Genomic DNA, 15,914 nt, shown 5'->3' with positions numbered 1-15,914 from the left:
GGCTGAAAGCTCTAGCTTAGCCTGCACTTTTAAGGGGCGTCTGTGTTTCACATTATAGCCCTTTGGTCCCTGCTGGTGTTGTCGTCCAAGGCCGAGGCTCAAATGGAGGCCAGGGAAAAATGTTAACTACAAGTATGTATTCATTTTGTAATATGTATGCGGTCCCTCCCTCTCTTAAGCTTCCAGTCTGACCTTAGAAATCAGGGGAACTCAGGTCAGGACACCCTTGCTGCACACATCACTTGTCAGACCCACAAAGCTAAGAGGAGAAAAGAGCCTCCCGGGAAAGCAGGATTTGCACAGGGAAAGATGAACTAATGAATGGACCCCGGTTGGCGACTGGCAAGCCACAGTTCCCCATAACACAGAACATAAAACTTATGCTATAAAGGTTTGCATCACAACCCCAACCTACTCATCTACCAATGGCCTCAAAGAACTTCTCAGACTCCTTAAAATTCTTTTGAAAAAATATACACAGGAAGTCAAATGGATGGATGGGGTCTACATGCAAGTCGAACCTATCCTTATCACCATCAGCAGCGTCTACCAGTGCAGTGATAGAGAAATCGGCGGCATCAAAATTGGGTGTCATGTCCCAACGTGGGAAAATTAGAAGGTATGGAAACTGCCCAATATCCACCAGCATTGATTTTTATTAATCACCCTTAATAGAAAATCTCCAAGCACATGTCTCGGAATACAGAGTAGTTTCTCCCATGAGAGAAAACCAAACAAAAGGAATTAACGGAAGGAAGGTGATGGGCATCCTAAGCCTCTGTCCCTGAAGGTTCCCTGGGAATCTTAGAATCTGAGGTAAATAAAGTCACAGCTTGAGCTTCCTCCTCTCTCACTCCTCCAGGCTGCTGAGACTCAAGAACCTGCACACGCCACCGCTGGTCGACACACTAACAGTCGTGGTCCCTGCCACCCTGATATGTTGTCCCAGCTGTCCCCAAGAAGCAGAGCTAACAGAGGATACAGGCTGCAGCTGCTGGGAGCACTAACACATCTACATTCACTGCCCTACACTGACTGAAGCAGACTAGGAAAGCCCCTAGAGTAAAGAATAAGAAGCTTTTAATTATATCTCATGCTGGCTATGATGCAAAAAAAAAAAAAGACCATAAAAAGTCTACATAATCTAGAAGGTTCTCCATTTATTAACTAACTGTTGATGTTCTTCTGCCCCATCCTTGGGCTTCATCTTGAATCTTGTGGTCCCTTCACCCTGGTGAAAGGGGGTATCATCTGTTCCATTCTCAGAGCTGGAGGAACTCAGTCAGCAGGCTATTTTTTTTTTTTTTCTACAGCAGGGATTTGAAGCACCTCCATGACAGGAAGTCCTCTCTGGTAAATTTGTCCCTTCCTGTTGGACCCAGTGGATTTTGTTTTGATATTTAGTTTACAGACAGGAAAATCATTGGGATCTGGAGTTGTCTTGATAACACTGCTAATGCCCCTGCCAGGACTTCCCTGTGTGCACTGTTTAAGCCCTGGGACTCAAAAGGGCAATCATTTCAAAGCTCCAGGTGTCTGTTTCGAGGGTGATCACATGACATCCCATAAGCACATTTATGAAAGGGCTAATTAAGAATACAGATGTCTTCAGTTCACAATACCCAGACAGCTGAAATATGTATTAGATCTCTTTTTAATCTTCAAACTTCATATCCTCACTTCTTTCCAACAGAAGAGCTAATAATAGAGAAACAAACGCAGGCAGGCAGGGCCTTTGGTCCTTCTTCTCTCACTAATTGACACACTTCGTTTACAGAGGAAACACCTAGCATATCTACAAATTGGTATTTTACAGCAGAGCCTTTTAAAGGATTATTTTGTTTTCCCCTTTTAAAAATGGCTCAGACATAGCACTGTTTATCTAGGACAGGAGAATTTCAAAGGAGTTTTAAGTCTAATTTTTCTGAGGCAGAGCTGATGGCTGCACCAAAATCATCTGAGTCCGAGACGGAGAGAGCCATTAAGATCACTCAGCCTTCAGAAGAGGCCTCCTCTTCTTGTCAGGCTGTCTCTAACTCCTCAGAGGCAGAAAAAAAAATAAGGAGCAATTATCATATTAAAAACCATCTTAGAGACATGTGAACGGTGAGGCGTGTGGAACTCTCCACAGGCACTTGGAATTTTCTTATGTGGACCGAAACAATAGTTATCCTTCCAACCCCAATTTGAAAAAAAAAATGAAGACTGCAGATACTAAAGGAGAGTCCAAAATGATGTCAAAATACCGAAATTATGTTTTATCAAAATAATGCCTCGTTAAGGCACAAAGACATCTTGACAGTGCTGGTATGCTATTTTGTTCATTTCTTCTTCTTTTTTTCCCTATTCATTCGCCTGTAGGAATACAACTGTTATTTTTGGAGGGCTTACTAGTCACTGCGTCAGGAACTGGGTTTGAGTGCCCAGGGAAGAACACAATTGCACTAGACTCCAGTGACTAGAGGAAGGCACACAGTCAAAAACCACACTCTGTGTCACTTTGGAGAATGTACTAAAAAAGAGTGTAGCTGGAGAGAGGCGGTTTGGAACACGATGCAGGTTTGGTATTACTCTTTAATTCAGTCCATAGAAAGAGGACTTAGCATCACTGAGCAAGGAAGCTGAGGGTCTGTTAATGGCCTCATACTCTTGGAATGAAAGTGAGGACGAGATGTCACTAATGCCTCATCTCGCCTAGGACTTCCCTTTCTGGCTTTCAAAGTCTGCTATTCTTCTCTCGGGAAAACTGTATTGCTTTCGTTCCGTTATCCCCTTTCTCACTTTATCCATTAAAATATAACTGAGCATCCGCGAGACCCAAGTGCTTTCCTGGGGATTCACTAGTGCCTAGGAGGATCTGATGCGCGTGTTCATATTCTTTATATGTCCTGAGAAACCAATCGGGCTTGATGGAGTCCTCACACCAATATTAATGGAGGGCCTTCTAATTCTCCTACTTCCTAGCTCTTTCTCCTTCAAACTATTTTGGTTCCCTACTTCTCTGGGATTAGACTGTCGTTAGCGGGTTAGAACCCACTGACTTCGGTGTGAACAGCGTCGTACAAGTCAGGTGTCCCTAAAGCATTCAATGATTGTGAAGTCATCATAATTTCTGCCTGAGTGCCATTTACAAATTAGAGTATTGTTCTCATTTTCCAAAAATTCTGTTTTGCACTTTAGAAGTTGCTAGACTCTTTGCTATCCAAGACAGAAGCCACGAACCACTTGCAGCTACTGGGCCCTTGAAATGTGGATACTCTAAATTGAGAGGTACTGTAAGTGTACAGCAGGCACCAGACAACAAGGACTGTGTGCGGATTTAATGAGAAATACAATACTAGCATCTTTAAATTTTTAATACATTTTTATTATGTGTGCATGCATATAGGTGTACATGTGTGTTGGAAGCTTGTGTGTGTGCAGTCAGAGAAAAGTCTGTTCTTGCCTTCTACCATCTGGACCCCAGGGAGAGAACTCAGGTTCTCAGGCTTGGTGGCAGATGTCTTTAGCAACCGAACCATCTTGCTGGCCCTCATTAACATCATTATTGAATACATATTGAACTTATATGTCAGCTATAGTGTGTGATGTAGGGTATATTATTACTTACATTTATTTTAAAGAATCATTACCAGAAAAATCTGAAACTATACAGTAGTTCTCATTGTCTGCCCAAGTCAGAGAGTGTTTATTCCTTACTACTCCCCCAGTTCATGAAACCACCAAGAGATTTTGCCCAGGATTATGAATAATACTCATTCTGTTCTCTCCCCATGGTCAAATCTGGTACACACTCGTTACTATTTGCTAGGTCCTGTGTATTGTGACAGGTGCTGAGACCACAGTTGTGAAGGAAAATGGAAGCAGATAATACAAGCACGTTCTTTCTCTTCTCTGGCTTATTCTGTGGGCAACCCCGAGGACATTTTGGTGTCCACCATTACATGAGCACTAAGTTTTGTCAGTGCCCGGACAGAACACATGCAGCCTGTTCAGTGATGAGGCACCATTTCTACAGCCCAACAGAAGTAGATGGCTTATGATACATGGTGAAACACAGAGTATCGTTGTACAGAGAGTGTGATGCTTTGGAAATTAGCAGCTCTTCTGAGCAATGACAACAGCAGAAGCTCTTCATCTGGGGCTAAGGACACTCAGGGAACTCTGGGTCAAATGAAACACAGCGTGTCTCAAGTTTGAGGAGACTGTCCAAACTTCGTCTTCTCCTCAAGCACCGTTATGAGCTTCCACCAGCGTCTTAACCGTGGGAGTGTGCTAAGCATGTTTGGCCATGGATTCTGGGGACAGAATTGTTCATAACTTCCCTCTGAGATCAAGTTCCATACTCTTACTCGTTCTTTAGAACTTGCAATGCCCCAGGGGCCTATGGTCTCTCAACCGCACACCTGCATTCTGTTGTGGGTTCTCTAGCTGTTTTAATGCCAGGCTTCATCTAGATCGTACCAGGAGAGGGCGCTAGAGGAAGACCGGAAAAGAAAGTGGAACAAGTACCATCCAGTTGCTTTCTGCTTCCTGCTCTTCCAGCTTTGTCCCAAGTGATGCTTCCTCAACCCAACAGCAGCTGTTCTGTCTTGAATCTGCAGATAGGTCCAGTCACACACACACACACATGCACACACACACACACAGAGTATATGTTATATATACATATATATTAATGTCTGACTGCCAGAACCTCTTCTCAGTTTGTGCAAGTATCAACTCCAGGTTGTTCCTCCATTAAGTGACCACATTTCCCATGTAGGGTCTCTTTCCTTTGTACCGCAGCCTTGTGGATGCTGGTGGGTTTTTGTAGATAGTATTTTTGGATTCACAAGATGCTCTCTTTGTGCCTCCACTTCTTTCACATTAATTGTTTTACTGAAAGAGCCTAAGTGGTTTCTGACTGTAGCCTGGACCTGCTCCACAGACCACCTTCATCTTTCCCATCCTAAGGTCAGCAATGAGAACATGAACCAGAATGTAATTTGAAAGAAATGACACCAGTTTCACCATCAGCCCAGCCAGGGTCCATCCTCAGCCCTCGGGGTAAGCTCTTGTCAATTCCCAGATACTTCAGGCCTAAGAAGACGCTTCCAAGGAATCAACCATCCTATCACTGAAGATTCTGTGGGTTTGTTCATTTATGAACAAAGATATCTAGATTTGCCAGTTTTGGTCTTCTGTGTAAGGAGAGACTGTACTTTGGTTTCCCAGCTGCCCAGACCTAAATAATCACACAGAAGCTATATTAATTATAACATTGTTTGTTCGATGACTTAGGTGTATTCCTAGTTAGCTCTTACATCTTAAATTAACCCATTTCTATTATTTTATATTTTACCACAAGGCTTGTGGGTTTGTTACCTCTTGCTTCTTGGGCAGCTACATGGTGTCTGCATGACTCCACCTTCTTTCTCCCTGCATTCAGTTTAGTTTTCCCACCTAGCTAAATTCTGCCCTGCCAGAGGCCAAAGCTACTTCCTTATTAACCAATGGTAATAAAACATATTCATAGCATATGGAAGCCAGGGCTTCCTGAGTGACAAAGTCATGGAGAAAGACTCTGATTACACTTCTGCCCAGTTTATACTCTTGGTCCAGTTACCTTATAAGAAAATTCTCACCTTGGGACTCTACTATTTGGGGTACAAAGTCTTCAACACATCAACTTGTAGATGGCATTTAAGATCCAAGTCATAGCAGGGCTAAGTCCTGTATCAAAGAAATCTTCAGTGGGAAAATGAATCTTTGAGACTCCTCAGGTTCATGTGGAGACTACGTAGCTCATCTTCTCTCCCTTGCTCTGTTCTGCACTAGTGTTCTAAATGAACACTATGACCCATGCTGTTCTGAAACCCATCTTTATTCCCCTGAAAAACTGTCATGATGAATGCTATAAAATAATCCCACACTAGCTCAGAATTGAGTATAATAAAGGGTTGTTTATTTAGGGGTAGACTCAGAGATCGCAGTCCTCTGTATGAATGAGAAACAGAAACCAAATCCAGAAGCTGGGAGAGAGAACAAGCACGTTGTGCTTTGCAGTGGCATTTATAGTATAAGAGGCCACGCCCAAGCAGGCTGGTATCTTAAAGGCTGCTGGCTAAAGGAGCTCCCACAGTATCACTGAGCCCTTCAAGTCCCTCTCTAGAAATTGGTCCCATTCTGGAAGCCTGAACTTTTATTTTTATTTATATTTTTATTTTTTTTTTTTACAAAAGTGGCTTTAACCATCTCTTTCCCAACATGCTCTTCAAAGGCAAGAAAAAAAAAACAAGTGAAAATGAAAATGGAAGCGTATATAAATACATGACAAGAAAGTAAATACTGTCTCCTCTGTTCCCATCCACCACGTACTTAGTCTCTCTGTCACACCTGCTCCTTTTCTGTGCATATGCAAGACTCAGAACTGCCTCCTGCCTCTCCCTGGAGCTCACTGTGTATTTACTCACCCCTCTCAGCACAGTGCTTAATGGTGGTGGCATTGATGGAAAGCCACACGGACCTGATGGGAAGCCCACATCCCCTCTTACCCCGACTTATCTTCTGAGCTATTACAGAATACATAATCTCAAGAAGAGCTCCATCTATTACATGGTCAGTGCCTTTTGAAATTCTCTAAACTGGAATAATTCTTAATAAATCAAAGAAGGTGTGTGTGTGTTTGGGGGAGGTTACATGTTTTTCATTAATGCACACTGTTAACTGAGTAGATTATGGGTAGTGTAATTTAATTTAGACTTAATGGCAACATTTTTTTCCTTACTAACAAAATAGTTATTTGTTATTAGGAAAATATTTATTGAAGTGGAATTGTGTGATCTTTCACATTATGATTAGACATTTTAAAACCATTTTTTATATCAATTTGGGCTTAATTAAGATTCATTAAGCATTTATTACATCTAAATTGGATTCTAGTGGAGATGAGGGTTTCTGAGGAAACATGATTCTACTCTTCTTTGCTTTCAGTCCCCTCGGAGTGCCATGGTTGCACAAGGAGGTGAAAGCCAGTGGGACTCTGCATTATACATTGATACGGAAAGTCTGGTTGTGTTTCTAACTGTGGAGATGGCATTGGCTTATCAGGAAACCTTGGACAATTCTTACATTGTTTCCATAATCAACTTACTGTCTTAGAAGATTAGAATCATAATACAATAATTGTAGAAGGGGAAAGACGGGGATTCAATATCAAATTCATAAACCGTATTCTTATCTTGGGTGTCTATAACTCTTTACAAAACAGAATTAAAGAAATTCCTCAAAGAAGAATAAAGAAATTAGATTTGACTTTTCACAGTGGTTAAACTATAACTTAAAAATGGCAGCATGTATCAAGCTGTCAATCAGAAGGATGGATTCCAGAGGAAATGTAACTGCAGGGAAGACAGAGAAGAAAGTTAGTTGATGAGTCTGGCGTTATAGAAGCTGGAACAAGAAACCAGGGCTAGAGGTGAATCCAGGTCAAGTGGTGAGTCTTAGTCCAGTGGGAACCTAGGAGGGCGAGTTTGAAGCAAGCTTCTGTCCTGGGCCTTGTGGAGTAGTCGGTGAGAGTAAAGCCACACTGCACGGATGATTCGTTTCTGCTCCATGTCAGGAGAGCTCAGAGGTTAGCCCTTGCCCCATGAAATTTTCCCAGATGAACAAACATCACATTTTTCCTTCCAATAGCCTACCTCTGTGGATCGGCTTTGTGCCAAGTCATGTGTCAGGCATGGTCGTGGTCAACAAGCGCAGATAAATACTCTTGGGGTCTCCATGCCATAACAGTGGAGAGACAGGCTGACGCCACATGATAAAATACTAAGAGCTATGACCGGGATATAGATAATATGCCATTGTAAGGGATTATGTAATGTGACAACCACTAAACACTTATTTCACACAACTTTCAACTTGTCATCCTTTTAAAAATCTTCTCTGAATTTTACTTTAGGCTCCTGCTAGGCTTTTGACCTAACTCAACCTCACTAGAAAAAAAAATGAAAAATACACTTTCTCTCTTGCCTCAGTGCCCTATTGGGTGGGTATGGCTCCATTTCACCTGCTCAGAAGAGAGGATGAAGTAGCTCTTCTCAAAGATAAATACTACTTCTTGGCTGACTTCCACTTCTCCTGAAATCAGATCTTTCAAATGAAAATGGATCTTTATTTTGATCTATCAATTTAGGTCTTTTACTGTCTGGAAACCTGAAGACAGTTCCCTAAGAACCAGCAGCCTACTATATCCTGGTAGTTTTCCATGCTCTTCTAGCATTCAGTAATGAGAACCAGAAAGAAATAAGGCATAAAAATCCACGTAGGCCAAACTAAAAGGGGTACTCCTGAATGATTCCTCTGAAATAAATAAATAAATAAATAAATAAATAAATAAATAAATGCCTCCTTAGCTCACTGCCAGCACAGGATGGTGTTTGGGCAGCTTAGATTAATATTCTCATGTGCTAAATTATGTGAACATAGCACACACAGCTGCTAGATAATTCCCGTGAAGTCTCCGGGGCCGGTCTGTACCCATTCTCCTCCTGATCGTTAACTCAGAAGTCGGATCAGTGCCAGCAGCTTTCAATGGTTCTCTTGACTTCTGGCTGCTGCTTGAGGGATTCCAATGAGAAGTCCGAGTAAGAAAGTTGAAAACAAAGCAAGAATGGGGAGAAGTATGTGTTCTCCCCTCCGCTTTACAGGGAATCATGGGTGGATGCTTCTGAAACAGCTTTGTACATGGCCCTTTGGTCCAGGGGACTCCTCCTTTCCCCCATCCCTCCAGGCTCTAGGGTGGTCACTAATCTTAATTTGTTAGTATCTCTGGGACATTATACTGCTCCCATTGATACTCTACTGCCTGCCTATAATGTTGTAAATGATTGCTTTTTTACTTAAGAATTACCTTATATTCCTGCTCTCTCTGCCTAGCTACATCACTTCCCGTCTTCACCTCCTTAGTGCTGGGATTAAAGGTGTGAGCTACCACTGCCTGGCCTGTATGGCTACCTAGTGGCTTAGCTCCTTACTCTGATCTTCAGGTGAGCTTTATTTGTTAGAAAACAAACAAAATATTACCACAGGTAATGATGAATTAATTTTGTTTTTTTTTTTTCTTGCAAGTGGTTTTGTCTATCAATACTCTGCAAGTCTCGAGCTCAGATTGGGTTTCATTGAAAATTTGCCTATTGAACAAATAGCATCTTGTTAGGATAAGCATAGTTGGGAAAGTGCATGTCCATGCGGCCATCAGCCTTGTCCCCTGACTCTGCCCCTGAAGAGGCCTTCTTTTGTCTGCTTGGAGACACTTTCTTTTTCCAGCTCAGCAGAGCCTGCTCATGTCTCCACTCTGATGATAAGCCCCATTAACACCCGAACTTTCATCTTCCTGGGTGGCATCAGGGTCTGGGGGACATGTGGCCTCAGCCCTGGCGCTTGGGTGGCATGCGGCTGTGAGACATCAGTTTATAAAATTGACAATGATGATGGTAAAGATAACGTTATGAAAACAAGGACAGTGCATCTACTCAGCCATGCTGGGGACTCTGGAGAGATGTCCTCTAATTCTCATAATTATGGTTGTCAGGGACCATTATCCCATTTACCAGATAAGGAAAGAGCCCCAGGAGAGTGGATACCTTACCTAGTCTTTCATATTCAGCATAGCTAGGAAAAAAAGAAGGGTCAGTGTTAGTGTCTCTCTCTTTTTCTTTCCTTCCCTCCTTCCCTCTCTCACACACACACTCTCTCTACCTCTGTGTATGTGTGTGTGCGCCTGCGCGAGCGTGCGCATGTTCTTTTTTATTATACATTAGGCACTCATCAAACCCTAAAACAACAAAAATAGCTAAAGGAGCAGAGTCTCTAATCCTTGTTGGGGCTGTCCTGTATGGGGAACAGAGGGGAGCCTGGAAGGTGACTGCACTCTTTTCAGTCACCTAAGACTTTTGCCCACCCAGCTTGCAGGTAAAGATATGAATAAGTCAGTGCCCACATCCAGAATTTGCCCCAGGGGACACCTTTTGGTGGCATGCTTTCAAGTGCTTTCCAGATCACATCCTGTGAATGTCAGAAGCTTGGAGTAAAGGGCAGAGACACAGGAACTCTTGTGCGCATTTGCTCGGCCTGCTGTTCCCACGGTTTCTGCTCCAGGATCTTGGGTGTGGGCATTTGTTCACTATCCTCACCACTTTGTCCACTCAAGTAGTCAGTTCAGTAGTGGTTAGCTCTCCCCATGCTTTTCCCTTCCTCGGTTTTCCCTAAAATCTTGGCCGATACTGGACAGCTTCACTTTTTTCAGTTCAGGTGTCCCGGATGTCTTTAGGACTAAATGTTTGTCATGTACTCACAGAATCGACACAGCTTTTCGGCTCATATTTAGTGAAATAAAATGTTCCTTAACTTTTGAGAAGAGAGAGAGAGGTAGAAAGACAGAGACAGAGAGACAGAGAGAGCATGCATGTAACCACACAAAAATCCAGTTCTAAGAAATGTAGGAGGATCAGATACAAACATAGATTTTCAGATACTTGCAAACACAAATCAATTCACTTATTTATTCATTTATTCAGTCATAGAACAAGTATTTATTGAGTACTTTTGATGTGCCAGGACCTGCACATCCTGTTTTTTTTTTTTTCTTCTGCCCTGCAAGGCTTCAAATGAAGCCATCTATAAATGCAGCTACAAGGAAGACTCAATGAGTCATCATGTTTTCTTTAGGGTGGATTTTTTTCCATTTCTGTCAAAGAAGAGGAACGGTTATGTTTTAAAACATGGAAAGGACCAGAGAATTCAGTGGAGGACATACTTCACAAAGAGAGCTCTTATTTCTAGTGGCAAGAAGAAAACAGGGCTCTAGTGTATGCTGGGGCCCTGATGAATTCCAGAAGCCATAAGATTTTCTATTCTTGTACCTACTCTGTCTCTTCCTTCCTCTGTGTATCAGTTGTCAGGTTGAAAATTAGGAATGTTCATTTTGGCATCAGGATAAACCAAGAGAGTATGGAGTTGGTGAACACTGTCAAGAAGGGATACATTGGCGTGTTCTGCCTGCAATGTGTGGGTAACTCTTCCTAAAATGATCAGTATATGTTTCAAGGAGGATCATTGATCAAAAGGACACATACATGTCCACCGCAACTGCTAGGATGGATACAGAGTTGTTGGAAGAAACTGACACGGTGAGGGATGCACGGAACACTAGTCACCTTGGTCTTTTATGTGTTCTGGGAAAACAGATATCCCAATAGCACCATTAGCAAGTCAGTTTTATTCAGAGATGGGCATGTCTGCTTGCTTTGTGAGGTTAGATAGGAGGGCTACAAAAGGGAGAATTTTGCATCACAGTTCTGAATCAAAAGGAGGTAGGAAGAAGAGGGAGATGCCACACGGTGAAGGAGGGAATGACTTTAGTGTATCAACTATTGATCAGTGGAATGCTATAATTGGGTTCCCATGGGGAAGGCTCCGACACATTGGGGTCTCTGCGAGATGGGATACAGAGAAAACAGGTCAGCAACTTGTTAACAGCAAACTCACTGAGTGATATCAGTTGATTGCTTGGAGAGGAAGTCCATGAAAGAATGGAAGTTTTGTCAGACTTCAGTCAGACGGCTTCCTCACTTAGAACATTCTCTCTTTATTTGGGGAGTATTAACTGAAAATATGAGAGGGGAGAGGGAGTGGGTTATACACAGTGTACTTGGGCCATTTATTGAGGAGCAATCTCAGAGGCATTAACCCTGGTAGTGCTAGCCTGCTTTTGGGGAACACTCAAGGGTCCAGGAATCAAATCTCTAAGCAAAGGCACACAGGACTGGCAGGTTGCCATGGGGTTAAGTATGGCCTGAGGTAAAATCTAAGAGAGCCAAGCAGCAGAGCAAAGCAGGAGTCTGTCTGGGATTCCTTATGTGCTTTATAACCCATGACAAAGAAGGAGGTATTTAATGTTCTTCACCTGGTTTCTGGCCTTGCCCTCATCCTAACTGAAGCTCTGCAGAGTGCCAGCAGTGCCTTCTCTTCTTCAGGTAGCACATGCAGAAGTCTGAAGTCTGGAATGGTAAGTCAGGAACTTGAAAGAGGGGCAGGGGTATGAGGATGAGGAGGAGAAGGAGGAGAGGAAGAGGAGGAGGAGGAGGAGGAGGAGGAGAGGAGAGGAGAGGAGGGCAGTGGTGGCGCATGCCTTTAATCCCAGCACTCAGGAGACAGAGACAGGTGGATCTCTTTGAGTTCAAGGCCAACCTGGTCTACAAGAGCTAGTTCCAGGAAGGCTCCAAAAGCTACAGAGAAACACTGCCTTGAAAAACCAAAACAAGAAAAAAGAAAAAAAAGGAGAGGAGAGGAGAAGAAAGGGGAAGGGAGGTAAGGTAAGAAGAAAACAGAAGAGGAGGGGAGGGGAAAGAAATACTTTCTTTGTCTTGAGAGTTCCCTTTAGGGGTTACACCCTGCCCAGTGTGCTATGTCCATCTATCTGTGAACCAGTATTGGCTTCTAGGCTGTGTAGCCTTAGCTTTGACTTCACTCATGGAGATGATGCACTGCTGCTGCTGGTGATACAGGTGGAGTCCTCTAAGCACAGATGAGAGGCTTTGAAATTTCCACATGAAAGCTAACCTTGTTTAAGAGAAAACAGGGGAAATAGCACAAGGAAAAAGGTAATGAAGGGCATGGCATGGTTTTTGGTTTATCTAGATATTTCCCCTATGCCCCTTACTCTATACCCACTATTATTAGAGTACAGGAAGAGAAGAAGGGAGGAGAGAAAAAAGGATGAAGCCCAGGATGAGTGAGTGACATGAACAAAAGGGAAAACAGTGTGTAGTGGTTATGGGAAGAGGCCATCTCATTTGAGTCTAAGATCATCGATGGGCAAGGACTGTCTCTTTTGAGTCTAAGGTCATCCGAGGAAGGACACAGCCTGTATAGGGCATCCTCACATTGCTCCTGTAAACCCCAATCATCTCACTTATTATAGGGAATCTTCTTAAGAATTCCAAGGTTTCAGGATCAGTTTGGGAAACTCTACTAAGACCACAAGCTCAATCAGAGTATGGCATGGTTTTTAAGTGTCTGCTATGATCTGGGGGACTGTTTCAGACGCCTGCAGTAAAACATGGTGAAAACTCCCAGTTCTCTGTGAGCTAGTATTCTCATTATAGGGACAGAAGATAACTCACAGAGGCATTAATTCAGCAGCTACATAACACGAATCCTTAGTTTGCTCTATTGCCTGTGAAATGCGGTCAGCTTACCTTGTGCTTTGAAACTCAGATATCCCAGAATTAGATTGATAGGAGATGCCTCCTTGTCCATGTCATTGCCTTCCATATGTCTTCTCCTTGATGGAGGCTGGATTCCAAAGGTTCATCTCAGTGAAGCCCTGGATTTCAACAGCCTGAGTTTAGTAGAGCTGTGCCAGAGACTGGCCCAGAGCATAACATCCTTCCTGTGCTCTGGACAGAACCCCAAGCCTTGTGTATCAGGCCATCACTTCTTGCATGCATAGGAAACAATCATTCATTAATGATTTTAATTTTGGATAAGGCAAGAGGAACTTTGAACCTCAGCCTTGCTATTCAGCCCCGTCTCCTGGTTGGTCTTCTCCAAGAGTCTTAAGGGTCTGGGGACATTGTCTGAGGTGTCTAGTAGTGACTGGATATGCCTGTAGAGACAGATATTACTATCCTTTCCTTTTCTTGTCTGTTAGACTTTTTAAATACATATTGTAGCCACTTGTTGCCCTGTTTTCTAAGCTGCCTTGAACTGCTGCCAGGGGCTGTTGCCAGGGGACCTAATGACTAAGTCACTCTCTTTTCAGCCTCTGGCAGGACAAGAAATTCACTTGGGGATAGGGGTAGCAAAAGCTCAACCATCCTGAACCAATCAGGAAACCACAATAAAGTGCCGGGCAGGGACTCATCCTCAAAGCCCAGCACTGAGCTCAGCTTGGAGGTGACAGCCAGGCCAGGGATGCTCTGGTTTGCACCAGAAGAACCACATCAGAAGTGGCGACTCAGGCAGAAAAACTGACCCATAGGAGAGGTTGGGGGGGACTGTCCATGGTAAGCAGAGAACACAAACACACTGTGTTTTTGAGCCAGGACTAGAGAAGAGCAAAGAAACATCTGGAGATGAACAAAGCAAGCAAATCCATGATGGTAATAAATCATAGCTAATACCCATTATCTAAACATTTATAAGATATCACCTCATTCTCATTCAGTCTCGACAGTAGCTTTGTTACAGAGGTCATATTCTTCTTTTTTAATGATGTACATATGTGCACATGTGTGTATGTGGTGTGTGTGCATGTGTGATTGAGTGTGATTGTGTGCACGTGCACGAGTACCAATATGTGTGGATGTCCTTGTGGTGGAGGACAGAGGACAACCTTGAATCTCACTTTCAGGAATGCCATCCACTTCCTTTGATTCAAGGTCTTTGGTTGGCCTAGAGTTCGCCAAGTAGGCAAGACCGGCTGGCTCTGCCCTCCCACCCCCCAGTGCTAGGACCACAAATGTGTGTCACTACAGCCTGCTTTTCTCATTGGTGCTGGGGGACTAAGCTCATGTCCTTATGATTAGGTTTAAAGCAAGTGCTTTCTTGGCTGAGTCAGCTGTCAGTGGGTCTATTATTTTTCTTGTTTTTCCAAAGCAGAATAGGAGGCTTGGAAGACTTGCTGGGCAGAATTCTCATGTTTCCGGACTTAATTTCTTCTAACCAGACAGCTGCAATTCCTTCATTAACCATCCTACTTGCTAAATGTTTTGTGCTGATGATTGGATTCAGCATCCACACTGGGAGCTCAGGATAGAGTTGAGAACGAAATAACATGGTGTTGTGTGGTTCCCATGGCCACACTATCTCTGTGCCCCTATGTTGACCCACTCTTGTTTTCAACTCTGCTTTTCAGTATTTATGGGACTTGGTAGGGAAATAATCTAGTTGCTATATTCTCTTCATCCTGCACATTGTGTCTCTTGGATTTGCTGTCACCCAGAATGTGCACCCCCCTGCTCTCCCCGCTGCCATGTCTATCAAGTTTTCTCTTTTGAGTACTGCCTGAATTGAAGTTCCCTGAATGGATTCAAATGCTGTCTCTTTTTCTATTAGCGCCTCAAACACAGCTCTGATCTTCTTCACTTGAATCCAGGGGTTGAAGGCCTAGGTTAAAGCTACCTCACGCTTTGTTGCATTGTTTACAGCTGGAATGAACTTGTCACACATTAGCTTTGTCTTCATCCCTCCCACAGATTTTATGCAGTGGTGGCTGACTTAACTTTAGAGTGTTTGGGTTAGGATTATTACTGTTGCTGTCATGAAACACCATGACCCTGACTAAAAAACCACTTGGGGAGAAAAAGGCTTATTTGGCTTAGGAGTCCACATCACAGTTAGGATAGGAACGTGCCCAGGGCAGGAACCTGGAGACAGGAACTGATACAGAGGCCACAGAGGAGTGCTGCTTACTGGCTTGCTCCGCATGGCTTACTAAGCCTGCTTTCTTATTGAATCCATGACCACCAGCCAAGGCTGGGACCATCCACAATGGGCTTGGCTCTCCCACAGCAAGTTAACTCATTAAGAAAATGCTCTGCAGGTTTGTCTGAAGCCTGATCTGATGTAGACAATTTCTCAGTTGATGTTTCTTCCTCTCAGATGACTCTAGCTTATGTCAAATTGGCAGAGAGAACATGGAAGGAGGTTCTCATGGTGGTTCAGGGAGTCCCACCCCATGGAATCTGTGTCTTTGTAATACTCTCCCTTTGAGTGTAGGCAGAAGCCCTGACTTTGGCCAATGCAAATTGGCACCATTGGTGGGGGAACTACATCCATATCAGATTGCATAAGGTTGTGGATTTCATCTCATTGGTTGATCTTCAGCAGACTGATGGTGGAAGCTGCCCTCACAATAAAGTGAACAT

Source organism: Microtus oregoni, unplaced genomic scaffold, assembly GCF_018167655.1.
Source record: "Microtus oregoni isolate MIOR12 unplaced genomic scaffold, Mior012 000020F_ref0000438, whole genome shotgun sequence".
NCBI lineage: Eukaryota > Metazoa > Chordata > Mammalia > Rodentia > Cricetidae > Microtus > Microtus oregoni.
The sequence above is the reverse complement of the archived record's forward strand: the minus strand, read 5'-3'. Positions refer to the sequence as shown.